Source organism: Hirundo rustica, chromosome 1 (genome assembly GCF_015227805.2).
Source record: "Hirundo rustica isolate bHirRus1 chromosome 1, bHirRus1.pri.v3, whole genome shotgun sequence".
Lineage (NCBI taxonomy): Eukaryota > Metazoa > Chordata > Aves > Passeriformes > Hirundinidae > Hirundo > Hirundo rustica.
Window position 1 is genome coordinate 79,079,282 of NC_053450.1, and position 17,230 is coordinate 79,096,511.

Here is a 17,230-nt window from a genome sequence, read left to right on the forward strand (position 1 = left end):
AACCCATCTCTAATACCTCAACTAGACCATGACACCAAGTGCCACATCCAGTCTTTTTTTAAACACATCTAGGGATGGTGACTCCACCACCTCCCCAGGCAAGCCATTCCAGTACTTTATCACTCTTTCAGTGGAAAACTTCTTCCTAATATCCAGCCTATATCTCCCTTGTCGCAGCTTGAGACTGTGTCCTCTCATTCTGTCTGTTGTTGCCTGAAGAAAGAGACCAACCCCCAGCTGACCACAGCCACCCTTCAGGAAGTTGTAGAGAGTGATAAGGTCACCTCTGAGTGTCCTTTTCTCCAGGCTGAACAACCCCAGTTCCATCACTCGTTCTTCATATGGCTTGTGTTCCAAGCCCCTCACCAGCCTTGTTGCCTCCTCTGGACGTGCTCAAGCATCTCAACGTCCTTCCTAAACTGAGGGGCCCAGAACTGGACACAATACTCAAGGTGTGGCCTCACCAGTGCCAAGTACAGGGGAAGAATGACCTCCCTGCTCCTGCTGGTCACAATATTCCTAATCCAGGCCAGGATGCCATTGGCCTTCTTGACCACCTGGGCACACTGCTGGCTCATGTTCAGCTGCTGTCACCAGTACCCCCAGGTCCCTTTCCTCCTGGGCACTGTCCAGCCACACCGTCCCCAGCCTATAACGCTGTAGGGGGTTATTGTGCAGGACTCAGCACTTGGACTTATTAAACCTCATCCTACTGGACTCTGCCCATCTGTGCAACCATTTCAGGTCTTTCTGCAAAGCTCTTCGTCCTTCCAACAGGTCGACACACGCTCCCAGCTTAGTGTCATCCACAAATTACTAATGAAAGATTCAATACCCTCATCCATGTCATCAATAAAAATATTGAACAGAACTGGCCCCAGAACAGACCCCTGAGGGACACCACTGGTGACTTGGCCGCCAGCTGGGTGAAGCACCGTTCACCACCTCTCTCTGGGCCCGGCCATCCAGCCAATTCCTAACCCAGCAGAGTGCTCCTGTCCAAGCCATGGGCTGCCCGCTTATCCAGGAGTCTGCTGTGGGAGACAGTGTCAAAGGCTTTGCTGAAGCCCAAGTAGACAACATCCACAGCCCTTCCTGCATCCACCAGGTGGGTCACCTGATCATAAAAGGTGATCAGGTTGGTCAAACATGATCTACCCCTCCTAAACCCATGCTGGCTGGGTCTGATACCCTGGCCATCCTGTAAGTTCTGTGTGATGGCAGTTGGAGTTCTTGGTGGGTTCAGGCTTTGCATTTGAGCTAAGCATAAAGAAACTGCATCTGAAGGTTTCCGCATTTAACTTCTCAAGAGCATAAAACAAACAAAATACCCCATCTATATCAATGAAAACTAATTACATCTCAGTTTGGGCACTTTGTTTTCTTGTGGTAACTTATATTAACATCTAAAAACCTATTCCTGTCTTGGATGCCTGACCTTATGTCTTGGATTATGCAGCCTAAAAATGTGTATTGTATTTCATCTGCTGAAAGCTGTGTTTTGGAAGATGTGTTATCCTCCTTACTCCAGGGGGGAGGGGGGTGGATGACTTCTGATAATGGCCCAGCCATTAAAGCCAGGTGGGGCAGTGTTTCTTATCTCGTTCACCACCCCTCCATCCTCCAGGGGGGCATCTTCTGATAATGGGCCATTAGGGCCCACCAATGACATGACACATTCCATCATCCCATTGTGAGATGCTCCACACAGTGGGGGAGGAGCCAGCTGTTCCTAGCTAGATAAAAACTGGGACTGAAGGACACAAGGTATCCAGTTCTTCCACTGGATTCCCGGAGGAAGATCGGACCCATCTCGTCACCACTGGATTTTTTACGGGACCATCTCTACTCCACAGAACCACATCTGTTACTCCAGGAGGACTTATCTGGACTGCTTCCAACACTCTGACCAACAAGGTGCCAGGTCATATCCCTGACTCTGTCAGGGTTTTTTCCAGGATCTTTGTTTGCTTCCTTGCTTGTTTTTTGTACTACTACATTTGGGTTGTTGTGGGTTTTTTTTTTTTTTTTTTTTTTTTTTTTTAATATTCCTAGTAAAGAACTGTTACTCCTAGTCCCATTTTTTTGCCTGAAAGCCCCTAATTGCAAAATTATAATAATTTGGAGGGAGGGAGGGAGGTTTACATTCCAAGGGAGGCTCTAGCTTTCCTTGGCAAACAACTGTCTTTCAAAACTGTGACACCTCACAAGACATTGACTTTAAGAAGTGCTTAGGATGTGAAGCGTGGGATGTTAGCAAGAAAGCTTAGTTTCAGAGCTAACCACCAGAATCACTAGTTTTAGTGTGGTACCCTGTGTCTTTGTCAAAGATGTCTGGGCCAATATGTTTTGACATCTCACTTTTGCTTTGCTTGTATTGCAAAGGCAGTAGCAAAGTTAGGGTGCCCATGTGGATAGAAGCACTTATGGCACATGACCACTGGTAAGGGAGCTTCTCACTGTGAACATTCAGAAGGCACTCAGGCAGTCACATTGCTACCACCAGAGGCTTTCATTGCTAGGGCCAAAGCCCTTCACAGCTGGTGGGTCTGGTGAGCTACAGATACCCATTCAACTCCCTACACACCCTATTCACACACAGTCAGACAAGGTTTCCTGATTGGTTTGACCTTACGTTTCCCTTAGCAGAATCTGAGTTATCTCTTTCCATAAACACACTTATTTATGGTGCAGTAAGACAGAAACAGCCTGAGCTGCTGCCTCTGAGGGGGGACCCCTGACAAAGGAACACCTGGGCTTTTATACCCTCATAGTCTAAGTGTGCCACAGGGTCTAGGGTCTTCCAGATGAGTTCTCAGCTTCTCTTGTGTCTCTGAGCTTCCCTGGATGGAAGGACCGGTCTACATGCCCTTTGTTAACCATTTCACAGCATCTTGTCTCAGGCTCCCACCCAGAGCTCAATCTGCACCTCCTCAACCACCAAACTAACAAGCTTTGCTTAGAGCAGTGTCCTTAGATGAGAAGGAGGTTGATCTCATGTGGCCCAGCTGTAGTGATGCTCAATAGCAGTATTGCAGCTGGCAAAAAAGGCACTAGGGCAGCTGGAGATGCCCTGCACAACTCTAGGCTCACTGCCTTTCCAACACTGCCTCCCACCCAAGCTAATTAGCAAATGGAACAGCAGGAGTTGTCTCGTGGACTGCATGTGTTCATGGTCAGATATATTCACATTACCTACATGCATCTTAGGCTGAGATCCTAACAACTGGTAAATATGCTTTCCCCTTTTCAACAGGCAGGTGGAATATATGGAAAATCAGAAACAAATAAGAAGCTTCAATGCAGAAAAACTAGAAAATCTTCCCCGTTACCATATTCTCTTCTGAAAGAAAGAACTGAAATCTTATCATGGCTTAAAATCATAACTCTATTTTCCCAGGACATACCAGTTTTAAAAACGAAAATACTGTTAAAAGATTGTATTGTCATTCCTTGGGTATTTGACTCCGTGTAGCATGGTTTCAGTGAATTATGACACAAAAACTCTGCAGTGAGAAGATAACAACAGGCCATAAAACATCACAAGTTTGTACATGTACTTTCAGACAACTGTCAGACACTTGCCAATGACTGCTAGCAGACATAACCTGTTTCCAAGTTCTCTTAACATACTTATATATAAATGGAGGATGTACTTACATTGGTAAAGCTAGTTTTGCTGAACAAGGTATGTACAATGCCCTATGAAGCCAATGCATTTACCATCTTAATTTCAGAACAAAATCAAAGGTGATACGCCTTAAAGACATTTATAAAAATGTTAACCTGAACAATTTTTCCTGTAACAGTATTGTCTGATGATTTTTCATCTCATCCAAAAGGATATTAGCATGTCATGTAACACCACACTTCCTACACAGATTAGCTAGAGAGCGAAAGCCATGCCAAATCACATTACAGTTTAACAATTTACCTTTAACCTCTAGGAGTGATGATGAAAAAGTCTTTGGACTTGATCATCCATTTGTCCAATTTACATGTTCTGAATTATGGGTTTTGTTGGTTGGTTTTATGTTTGTTTTTTGTTTGTTTGTTTGTTTGTTTTGTTGGGGTTTTGTTATTGTTGTGGTTGTTGTTTTTCTTGTTCGTCTTCTAATGCACTTTCAATTTTTTTTTTTTTTGAAGGATTCATAATTACAAGAATTGTTGTACTCATGTGCTGTTTTAAGAGGACATGCTGGATGGGTGAAGAGATGGCCTTGAGAGCAAATGAGGATGCTCAATTGGAGAAAGATTCCTGAGTGCAAGGTATGATGGGCAGAAATAGCATCAGAGCACAGAAGGAACGTGCAGACAGGGTGCATGCTGAGAAACTCCTCAGAAGATATAAGGAGCATATGTACTGCCAAGTTTTCAGAGGAGGCAGACAAAGTTAGAATAACTTTGGATCTAAAAGTGTATGTGTGAAGAACTGGAAATCACTTGGAGAGCGAGGCCATGGGAAAAAAAAAAACAAATCAAAACAAAAAACCCCAAACAAACAAACAAAAAAACTACCCTGCTCTAGAAGTCTAGAATAAGCAAGGAGACACTGATTTCAGTTGCTGTTATTTCCAGATGTTAAAAGCTAAATTTTAATCTCTTTAAAAAAAAAAAAAAAATACACCTTGTTCTAGTTGATGATTCATGAAAACTCAGCTGGAAGTATTTCAGTATTTTCAGTTAATTTATTTTTTAAAAAAATGTGCCAGCAGATGTACTTCAAGATTCTCTCAGGTTCAGACCTTGTCAAAAATATGTAGAGCAGAAATTAACATTTAATAAAAGTCATGCCCACAGGAATGTGCACTTCAAATTTTATCCTACAACCCCATGGCCCAATCCAACTCCATGGATAATGATACCAATGCAGGAATTGCAAGGAAATTCACTTGACCTTCCTCAGTATGAAAACAGACATTTAAAGTTGACATAGAATTAATTATAAAAATAAACATATATAACACTAGAAGTCAATACTTTAAAAAAAAAACAAAAAAAACCCACCACACCAAACACCTTAGGGATATTTTAAAAAGCATGTTTGTTTCCAATATTTTAATACAGTTGCAGTCCTAAAATTTGAAAAGAAAAAAAAAAAGAAATCCCAATATATAATGTAGAAAATTAATAATTTCCAAGCACAAACCTGTTTCACTCACTAATTCTGTTGAAAGGACAGCAGTAGTTTAAGTTTCCAGAGGTACCACAATAAGGAAATTCCAAACTAGGAATGCAATACAGCCTCATTACTAAGAGACCGTGTTTTTGAGAAAAGGGAAGAGTAAAGACTTTCTTCTCAGATTGTCTTTATAATTCTGCAACACAGAACATATTTTCAAACTTTTCTTCTCAACTACAGACATCAGAAGAACACTATTTTTTTTAAGGAAACCCAAGATTCATTTGTTCCTTTGTATCAGAAGCCTGGGTTTTAGAAAAACAGGTACAACTACAACAAACCTTACAATTAAAATCATCAGGTGTGATGACCTTTGCTTTGCCCATGACCCAAAAAAGCTTCTTTCAAGAACAAAAGTATAAAACAGCTCTCCATGTCCTTCTTTCCAATTTTAAGAAGACTATCACCCATAAGTCTAAAGAGAAGAATTTTACTCTGAATAATAAACATGGGCACAGAGGGTGCCTGTGAGAGGGGGGTGCAGAGAAAGCTGTATCTTTCTCTGAATCTCCTTTTCAAATTTTTTATAACTCCAGTGTGTAGTCTCATTAAAACTGCGTAAGAGACACAGAAAGAGCTGGTTCAAGGGAAAAATCCATAACAGAAATTCCATAATTACGAAAGCTCTCTTCAAATTCCTAATAGCTATTGCTATGCAATGATTAAAGAATTTCTTTCGCTCTTTTAATAAAAATATATTAAGTCAGTAAGTCATAAATAAGAGCTAACTTTTAGTCTTAATAAGAAAGCTTGGTTTTGTAAGGCCAACTCCAAATAATTAACTTCAAACAACATACGCTATCAGCAAGTAGGACAGAAACAAATGCTTAATAAAAGCATGAGCTTTTAAGACTGAGAAATACACACACAACTTGTGAATGCCACTGGCATTATCATCTCAAAGTACCTACAAACTTCTTTCAGTTCTCCACCATTCTTATGGATGCTTAGACCCAGAAGTTTTTGAAAAGGATCATTCAGAAACCTTTCAGGAGATTCAATTATGATTGCTCTATTATAAAATAACCCTGCACAGTACCTCAAACTAAGGAACACGTGGCTGTCACCACCAGCATCACATACTTCCCAGCTGCTGACAATGTCCTGCAACACCTCAGCACCGTTCTGCTACAGGAAGCCCAAAGAGACATGGGAACACTGGACATAACATTGATGAACAGCAGGAGGTGCTAGCGAGTTCCTGTGCAATAATTTTATAAGGCAGTATTAATAAGGCTGTCCTGCATTATTTTGTATTACGATTATTATTATTATTATTATTATTATTATTACAAATGCATTAACAATAACTGGATTTCACATGTAGATTTTATTCAAACTCAATTAAGCCAGTACAGATCTTTGGTGCAATACCTTTTGCATGTAGTATTTTGAATGCAATGGTGAGGCACCCACACAACACTTGCATGTTCTACACAAAAGGGAAAGGGCTGTGAGCACTCAAACATCAGTTCCACTATTACACTTTCAAAGATCTAACCAGAAGAATTGTGAAAGGATCTCTAAGCTCTTAGATGTTAATGTTTACTCTTTTTACACTTGTACCGACTCAGGCCCTTAATAACCAGCTTTCTTCAAGTTTTGTTAATATAATCAATAGCTCTTAAAATCAGGCATTGAGAATTAATAAATAAGGATAATCTTCATATTGGTAGAATTTACCATTTCCTTTTCCTTTCCACTGTTGTGAATTATCAGTATCACTAATTTTTTTTCTCCTTTTCTTTCTTTTCTTTTCTTTTCTTTTCTTTTCTTTTCTTTTCTTTTCTTTTCTTTTCTTTTCTTTTCTTTTCTTTTCTTTTCTTTTCTTTTCTTTTCTTTTCTTTTCTTTTCTTTTCTTTTCACAAACACCATGTGACAAAGATACATGAAATTGTCTTTCCTCTTAGAGGGAATCCTGGGTAGTCTATCATTGCTGAAGACAGCTAATATTGAGCTAGAGAAATTATTATCTTCAGGTCTAATAAGAATCCCACTGTTAAATGCTGCATTACTATTTCTGGGTTCATAGCTCCAATATTTAACTTTATAATAAGTTTTGCATTGTTAAAGGAGAAGCCACTGCCTGAACAATCTCACACTGTGCAAGGAGTCACATATCATGGTTTATAGGTTGCCTTGTGAACTCAGTAACTTAATGATTTTCTACCAGCTACAGTGTGGTAAACATGGTAGAAAATTAGTAGTATATGTTTCTACTATTCATATTCCTCAACTACAACATAATTCCTTTTCATTTAGTGGTAAATTACATCACATATTGATTAAAATATAAAAAAAAAAAAAAAAACCACCAGTAAACCATAAAACAGTACCAGGAACACTGGGGAAAGATCATATTTACTTAAAAACATCAAATCAAATAGAGCCTACACAAGTGGCAGGAGTCAATAATTACTTGAAAGGGTCAGCTGTAGGTTATGTGAAAGAATGAGATACTCTTATTTAATTTTTCAATTTTTTCTACCTGTATTACAGTGCTAATCATGATAATCCAGAAAGGCAAGGTACTTGTGAAGAATGGCCTGGGTTATGGCATATAAAGAGCTATTATACTTGGATTACATTGATGGCATTATTGTTTGACAGAGTTAAGGAACACGAGTCTTTCTTAATAGTGTCACATTATCTGTCAGTTGCTGATGTATGTGAAATCTGTAGAGGCCACTCTCAAGTATTTCTTCAGAAATTCTCAATTCCATCTGATGTTGAATAAAGAAAGAGTAGGAATGATTTTTCCTCTTTTTACTGAAAATGTACTATAAGCTTCCTGAAGGCCTAACCTATTTTGTAATAACTTCATTTGAATTTATCAAAATCAAGGAGGCAAGTGAAGTCAGATTTTTTTTTTTTTTTTTTTTTCCCCCCCCCCCCCCCATGCAAAGGTAAAATTACAGAAATATCTGGAACATTTATCAGCATTGCTACTCACCTCTAACCTTAATCAGTTTTAAGTCATTTCCAAGAAATTAATGAGTGTTGACAACAAGGATGATGACCTGCAGAGGAAATTTCAGTTCATGTCTGCTTGCAAACAAGAGAAGGGATCAGCATCTTACCATTACATGTTTTGAAAAACTGCCAATCAGAGGGTTTTCCTAATTCCTTATTTCTAAAAAGTGCATCTTCTACTCCACCTTGCAGTGAATCATACTTCCAATTCACATGTATTCATATGCAGAAGTTACGAGAAGGGTGAGCTATTTGTTTTATACAAAGATGTATAAAATTAATATTTTATAATATTACAATCACTCAGTATGGGGGAAAAAAAAAAAAAAATTGCCTCTTTCAATGTTAGACTGAATGTTTCTGAGTCTGAGAACAAGCTACTCCAGCAAACTGGACTGTAAAATAGACTAAATTCAGGATCAGGAACAAAAGAGAATAAATGTAATATTGTGGCATGCCTGCAGGTAACTGAGCCCTGAAGTTAAGCTTACTGAGGAGGAGAGAAACTCCTGAAGATTGTGTGACACAAGAATCCCTTGGACACAACACAGGCTTTGGCAAGAAACTAATAAAAATTATACCTGGTGCAGTGAGGAAGGGTTGGTTTCATTAAATGGTTCAAGGGGGTAGGTGTGGGAGAAACAGATACATTGCATGAATAACTGAATGGGGAGCACTGAAACATTTTTGGGAGTGTTGTGAAACCAACAGAACTTTGGCAAACATCTTAAGCTACAATGAGTCTGAGATTACCTTTGGTTACACCAGAAATACCTAAGTGGAGAATGTCTGTAGTAACAGTGGCCCTAAAGGTTAAAAGTAAATTGGGGCCAGTTGTTTATCTGTGAGGAGACAGGATGGAAAACAGAGGGATTAAGGTGACTAGGAAGTAGCATGCACGGCAAGGAGGAGAGAAGCAGGAATGAAAGCAGCTGGTTGAATGCAGGCAGGAACAAGTCTGGCGCCAGTTCATGGCAGTCCCTCCTATCTTCTCTTTAAAGAGAACTCTTCTCTCTACTGCAAACTTACTTCCTTCAGGAGTGTGCTGTCTATTCCATGTGTGTTCGAACCAGCAAGATACTTGCAAATTTCAAACTTCACTACGCAGCAAGGAAATGAAGACAGGAGAGACTGTAAATCTGCAACTGGATATGAGTGTGAATGTAATTCAAAGGGGAGCTATCAGAGGGAATTTTGTGTGCAAGTTTAAACATGTTTAACCAGTGGGTAAGAACAAGATTGACACATGTACAGTTCTGGCTTATGTGAGGGGTGTTTGTGGGTCTGGGACACCGGAACAACAAGGGGATGTTCTTATGGCCAGACATGTTCACAGTCTGTGTGAGGGGGTATGTACACTGGTGCATTAGGGATAACAGGAAGAAAAAAAGTGGAAACCTGGCATTTAGCAGGGATGGCAAGCCCTTCTCTCTGTTTTTGAGAACTGCCATCAATTCCAAAATCCACTGGTATTTAACATGTATAAAGAGTGAAACACAAGTCTGAGCTGTATGAGGTATTTATCTTTTCCTGCCAATTTATATTCATGTTGCAATCTACACTGTTTAGCTTCACTTAAATACTTTTTGCATGTAGGTGTTTTATAGATGCATACCTTGCTCTGTTCAATATTTATTATTTGTCAGACAATAAAAATTCCACAGAGAGCAGTTATTGAGGCTCTTCATAAAGCAAGTACTTGAGTTTTCTTTTTTTCTTTCAAGTTATTATCCAGTTCTTGCAGTGATTGCAATAAGATTGCCTTTTATAGATAATTGACCAGTTTTACTTCCATTTAATTGATAACCCATTATCATATATCACAGTAACACAACTGCTGATAAGGCACACTTCATGCAGAAGCCTGCCACCTGTGGCCTGCAGGTAAAGAAGTGAGTGCAGGGAGCCTTGTGAGTGCTTTTCACCTGTGAGTAACAGCTGCTCAGAAGTGTGGTAAATTGAAAGACCGAGTTACTGATCTGGCCAACACCAACAATCCTGGGAACACCTTTGCAAGGTCTCCAGCTTGGTACCTGCAAGAAGTGAGTTTTATCTTGCCGCAGTTCCGATTGTTGATACACATGGCAAAGGGAACTAACGTTAGTTTTCATGGGCTTGATGCAGGAATTTCAGGCATTAAACTAATTACTCACACTAGAATCTACTATAATTTTGGCAGCTTTAAAAAAAAAGCATCTATTTCTTTCAAACAGCCCTTCCTGATTGTGGGTTGTGCCCACAATTTCTATTAGGATAAAGCTGGTGTTTCAACAGTCTGGTAATGAATTGCTCTGTTCAGAGCTTTCAGAGCTCTTTTGTTTTCTGAGGAACTGAATTTCAAGTTCATTTAGAATTGTTTCCCCATAAGGTTTTTGATCATCACAATTATGCCTTCAAAATCTATACAGAGGCTTTTATATTTCTGTTCATTTTCTTAAGTAAGATGGCATCAAAAACATCAATAGGGAAATTAAGTTCTTACTCCTCCACTGAGAAATGAAAAAGATTCAACATGCAATTTTTAATTTAAAATTTGGATTGCTTTTTAACAACTGCTATTTTTACATTGAAGCAATAACAATCAACTAAAAAATTAGTCCTGCATTTCAAATGCAGAAAAGGCATTTATTAGAGAATAATGGCAATAGGCATTAATGAATTGCATTATTGAACAATATTGATACATGAACAATTTCTGTCTGTACATACATATGGTTTTGTAGAGGTGACACAGGAAATTAACTGGTTATATTTTGGGTAAACAAAAATCAGATTTAAATCTGCCTCACTGAACACAAGTTGTAAATTAAAAGATCTGTGGTAAAAGAACAGAAGAATTAGCAATGAGATATCTAATATTTTTCAACATTTGCAAAACATGTATATTTTCAGCATTATTCATCAGTCATCTTCATCTCATGTATCCATATCCATCCAACTTGTATCAGAAAAGAACAAACAAAACCAGACACATCAGTGAATATTTGAATCAACCTCATCCTTATACTATAAGTGTCACTGCCAACAGCCACATAAATAATAACAATTAGAGTAATACTCTGTAACCTCAACCTTCCCCTTCCTCTTTAGTAAAGGGCGCTATACTACATAGAAAAAAAGTGACAGCTTACTCTATTACACAGATTAAGTAACAAATCAAAAGGTCTTTACACAGTATAATTAAGAGTAGTTCTCCATTTTCTACTTTGAATTTCCACTATTTTTTTACAATTATTTTTGCAGCTTTGCATGAAGGAACCCTATTAATCTTACTTGTCTCATATACCTAAACTCCCAAATAAGTCAGTATATCAAATGAAAATCAAATGCACAGGTATTGCAACTTCTACACATACATCCTGTCCAAATAACGGAACTGGAAGAGTTCAACATTTCAATCTTCTATTCCATTAAACTACATACATTCATTCAGCATTGTTGACACTTGTATACTAAACTTATGAAAGCTGAAAAATTATCTCTCACAAACCTCCTATTAAAATATTAAACAAACCAAAAAAAAACCCAAAAAAACCACAGAGCACTGCAGCTCTAGTTTACCAACATGCTTCTTTTTCCCCGAAACAGGACATCATAAAATAGCCTAAGTGTGGTTGTTTGATCCTGCCTGGATGCTCAGCCACCACAAAAGGTGCTCTATCACTCACCTCTGCAACTGGATAGACAAAAACAATTATGATGAAAAACAAATGAACACAGGGAGAGATCACTCGTTGATTACTGTCACAGGGAAAGTAGCCCGGACTTGAGGATATTAATTGAATTAATCAAAATCAGAGCAGGATAATGAGAATTTAAATGAATTTTAAAACCGCCTTCATCCCACTCCTTCCTTCAGGGGCTCTACCTTCTTGCCTCAGTGGTGGAAAGAGACAGGGAGTAGGAGATATGAACTCATCACTTTTCTGCCACTGCACAGGGAGAGGAGTCCTTCCTCTGCTTCAACTTGGGTTGCTTCCCATGGGAAACATTCCTGCATGAACTCCAGTCCTTCCCACAGGCAACAGTTCTCCACAAACTATTATGGTATGGGTCTCTCACCACAGGGTGCAGTCCTTCAGGCACACCCTGCTCCAGTGTGGGTCCCCACAAAGGGTCATAAGCCCTACCAAGAAAACTGTTCCAGCACCCCCTCCTCTCTCTATGGGTTTCCAGGATCTATGGGTTTCCAGGTCCTGACAGGACCCTGTTCCAGCACAGGCCTCCCACAGGTTCACAGCATCCACCTGCTCTAGTGTGGGACTCTTCCATGGGCTGCAGGTGGATCTCTGCATCCCCATGGATCTCCATGGGCTGCAAGGGCACAGCTGCCTCACCGTGGGCATCACCATGACTGCAGGGGAATCTCAGCTCTGGCACCTGGAGCACCTCCTCCCCTCCCTCTCCACTGACTTTGGTGTCTGCAGAGTTGCTCCTTCCACGTATTCTCACTCCTCTCTGAGTACAATTACATCTGTACTATAACTTTTTTTTTTTTTTCTTTTTTTTTTTTTTTCTTCTTCTTCTTCTTCTTCAATATGTTATCACAGAGGAGCTACTACCCGCTCTGACTGGCCCAACCTTGGTCAGTGGCACATTCATCTTGGAGCTGGCTGGCATTGGCTCTATTGGACAGGGGGAAAAGCTTCTAAGCAGCTTCTCACAGAAGCTGTGTGCCTCCCTCCCCTCTCCCCCAGCTACCAAAACCTGGCCACACAAATGCAGTACACCTAACTCTAAAAGTCTTATGTTTAGCAGTAATGAAATGTTTTTTCTGTCTTTCAGAAGTCATTTGTAGTGTGGAGTTCAGGTAAAATGGAACTGGAGCCTGATAAGTTTTGTACATACTTGTTACTTTTTCTACTTGAGTTTCTAGTAATTAGGAGAGTCTCAAACAGTGAGCCAGGTTAATTTCTGTAGTAAGAGAATAATGTAGGCAATGTGTAGCTTTGTACATGTAGTAGGAAAATATGAAGACATATGAATTCACTGGATTCCATCTTCAAAGAAATTAATGAGTCACACACAGGACTTAATTCATCAAGGTGTTTAAGTGATACCTGACTTATGTGTCTGCAACATTAACTGATCCCAGAATTTTCTACCTCCCCCCAGTAAATGTCTTCCTGCAGGAGGTCACCTTTCTCCTGATGACAGTAGACGTGGACAGTCAAGTTGGCAAAGAGAACAATGGGCTGAGACTACCTGGCTGATGAGCTGTGTTAATATTCCCACCTCATTTTCACAAAATGTCACCAAGTACTGTGACAGCAATAAACTTCAAAACTCAAACTTAATTAAAGCACATTTAACGCAGATGTTGCTGTTGGCAACAAAGTAACACTGTCAATGTAACCTTTTCTATCAAGGTGACTGCTGCCAGTCTTTCAAAATATAGTATCTAATGTATAAGTAATTGAATATATAAGTAATAGTCAGATTTTGTATGTACTATAAGACAATGTCTGCAATCAGGCAGCAGAAAGCAACTTTACTGTAAACAGATCTACTTTTCTTTGCAATTCTTTTTCTCTGGACATGAATTTTATTGGGAGCAAACAGGTTCAAAAAAGTCTTTATGGACTTCTATTAAGCAGCATTTAATAATGCTGATTTTAGTGGGATTCTGCTATACTGCTTTTCATTCTCCCAAGTGCTTTAAGATATATATGGACACTTTTTGAGACTGCCTCCAGCACCTGTTCACATTTCACAAATTATTCGTAGATCTGTCGAAAGGGCAGACAGAGACAGATAATTTTTTACCCTGTAGGATATTCAAATTAATAGCTGAAAATGTCTTTTACTACAAGCATGTGCTTCACCCTCTTTCCCACAGTGTTCTTATTTTTCCTACTTTTCCTCTGTGCCATCTAAACCTTTCATATTCCTTCCTCCCACTCCTTGTTTCCATTTTTGGCTATACAGCTAAAACAGAAGTCATAACCATCCCAAAGCCGCAGCAGGTACGGTGTGTGTGCCTTGGCACACCCCAGCAGCCAGGCCACCTGGCTGCCCTTCCTCCAGTGCTGCACTCTGCCAGCCTTCCCTCAGAGGCACAGACTCCTCTCCTACAACAGAATTTCACAGGATTTACCAGAACTCCTTCACTGCCTGCAGGCTTCTACTGCCTGACAAATGTAAGATGAACTGGCCAATAGATTAAAAAGCTATCACAGATAACTGACAGACATAGATGCTCTGACTCTAATAGAAAACCAGTTAATCGTTAAAATTATGCTGAATCTCTTGATATATACACACACAACAGAATTCTCTTAAAGTGGATTTCCATTAGTTAAAGAAATTAAGATATTGATTATTTATTTGGATTTTTTTTTTGGGGGGGGAGGGGGTCATCTTATACTTTTAAATAACCACAGCCCATAAAGATCATTCACTTCTGACAGGATTTTTCTTCCAGAGTGCATGCATCACTGATTATAGTCTGGCTCGCATACAGTCAGAGTTCCATTACATCATATTCTAATTAAGGATATGTGAATCAATTACTAAATTAATTCCAGGGTTATAAAACTACCATTAAACTCAGAGATTGATTCAGGGAATTAACAGGTACCGGGTAGGTAAGACTTCAGACAAAACTATCTTGAATATTTTTCTCCCAACAGCAAGAGTGCCACCTGAAGTTTCTTAAAACTAGTCAAACAAATTTAGTGGTATTAGAAATAATGGTCCTACTCTGGCTTCAGTCTTTGGCCAGGCAACCACAAAAAGGATATTAATTGTTTTTATACTGCTTTAGTCCATGTACTACATTCCAACCGCTGTTTCCTTGTGTTCGAACACAACAGAATTATAGGTCATTTCCTTGGCTGATAATGCATCTTCAGAATAGCCACATCAGCATACTTAAATGTGTACCAAAAATATAGATGTACTGCTTCATTTCATAACATTTATTTTGAAATTTCCCATTCTCTTTTTTTAAACTATGACTTCTTACAGAGTGAACAGGTTTACATGTAGAAAAATACTTCAAGATCCAGTCACCAAAACCAGTATACATACCATTTAAAAATAAATCTAGTTAGCGTAAATTTTAATTTGAAAAAAGTAATTTAAAGGCAATATTGAAATGCAGACAAAGGAAAAAGGAATAGAAACTGTTGAAATAATAGAATAAACTAATTACACATGGAATATTCTCCACTTGATGATAAATTATGCTATAATTTTTAGGTTTTCCTGCTTAGAAGTCTGTCAAGTACTTCTCTAACTTCTTTTTACAGTACTATGATTGACATAGAGATGCCTCAACCACATCAAGAAAACTTCAGATTTTAACATTGATCTCCCCAACTTGCATCTGTTTTATTTAGAAGGATAAATATCTATATTGTAAGAATTGTTTACCACACAATCAGAAAAGCATCTCCAGACTGCATCTTCCAAAATACAATTATACGCCTCTTCTTCAAACACCAACATTTTTCCTACACAGTCTGTAGTCTGCCTTTAAAGCCAACTACAGTAATCTACCGATAAATAATTTTAATCTGATTTTTGTTTTGTTTTTTATCTTGGAGATGTAATCACTGAAGCACATATTACTGAAAGAGTTTTCAAAAGGATACCACCTAACATTTCTTGGCTCAAAGAAGTCATATGTATTGAATGGGATGAAACAGCAAACAGCATTTTCATTTCGGGGGTGGGCTTTTCATGAGTGGGGTCTCTATATGTAGATTCAGCTTTTTAGTTAGTATTGTAGAGACAAATTGTGGTTGCTTTGACTACTACTAATTTCTTAGACTGAAAGTTTGCATTTGTAGGAGATTTCAGCACCAATACATAGCATCTCCAGAAATGTAACACCATTAAGTAATTTTAATTAGCTGTTTCCTTTTTCAGAGCCTAAATTAATTTCATAAAATCCTACCACTCATTATGATCTGGCTTATAGCAAAGCAGAGTCTAAAATTAATTGTAGAAGGAGGTAGCAAAAAAAAAAAAAAAAAGGAAAAAAAAGGATAGTCACCACTTTGGCTTGGGCTGAGTGAAGACAGCACAAGCTACAGGAAACACAGAAGTCAGGAAATATCATGACATCTAATCATTAATTCTTTGCCAGTTTTTGTCTAACACCACAAGACAGAGACAAATAATATCCTCTGAAGAAATATCTGGTACTAACAAAAGCTGTTCACATACTACATGAGAGGCAGCATCACTTGAGAATGTTTTTCCTTTTCAGCCTTCTCCCCTTAGATCCTGGTCTTGCTATCTGCTCCAAAACAACAAATCAAAGTATCTGAGGAGAACTGATGAAGCATGCAACAACCCAAATATCCCGAAGCAGAAGCTTCTAGGTTTAGATCTGACAGCAGCTGGTAAAGCTGACAAAACTGTGTAAATACAATTTCAAAAGAAGTCGTAAAAAGTTAAGAAACTATGACTTGGAAAGAATTACTGACACTTCTATGTCCTTGCAGTGCCTGGTAGCAGAAATTTCTCCTGCTGTATTGGCATAAGGTACTAGGAAGAAAGGCAGCAAGAAGCTAGCTGATTGCTCCCTCTGGTTTAACAAGAGTATCATGATTCACAAACACAAAATTCACAGTTTAATTCACAATCATGGGTTCACTTGATTTGCATCTGAGGCAAGAAATCCATCCAGCTGACATAGTTGCCTCTGGGCCTTCGCTACATGACAAGTTATGGTCAGTAGGGCTGACCTGAGCTGGCTTGTAACAGCTCAGCTTTCTATCTTAGCTGGCCCAAGAGGTCTTTAGTCTGGAGAAAGTGAAGCATAGCCAAAAGGACGAGTCTTCCTACTGAAAAGCTGGCGGGATAGTCCTTACTGCAACACATTTAAGGGGAGGCTCAGATACATAACTTATATTAGACATGAATTTAAGCTACCAACACCAAGTGAGAGAGGAATCACAAATAAATGGCAAATGCAAGATATCTTTCCATAGGGAGCCTAGTGCTTTGTTATCCACATCTTCCTATGGATCAGACAAGCAGCCATGTTGGTTAAAAAAGGAGCAAGGTGAGAAGAAAAAAGCCCCGTTCAAACCATGATGATTTTTACAGACATAGACTCTC

At 38.9% G+C, this 17,230-nt stretch overlaps 1 protein-coding gene across 3 annotated transcripts in view; it reads right to left on the reverse strand.

Annotated features, from left to right (window-relative positions):
* Nucleotides 1–17,230, reverse strand: part of LOC120758783 (cadherin-12) — a 578,611-nt gene that overhangs the window by 408,487 nt on the left and 152,894 nt on the right. The window lies entirely within an intron of this gene.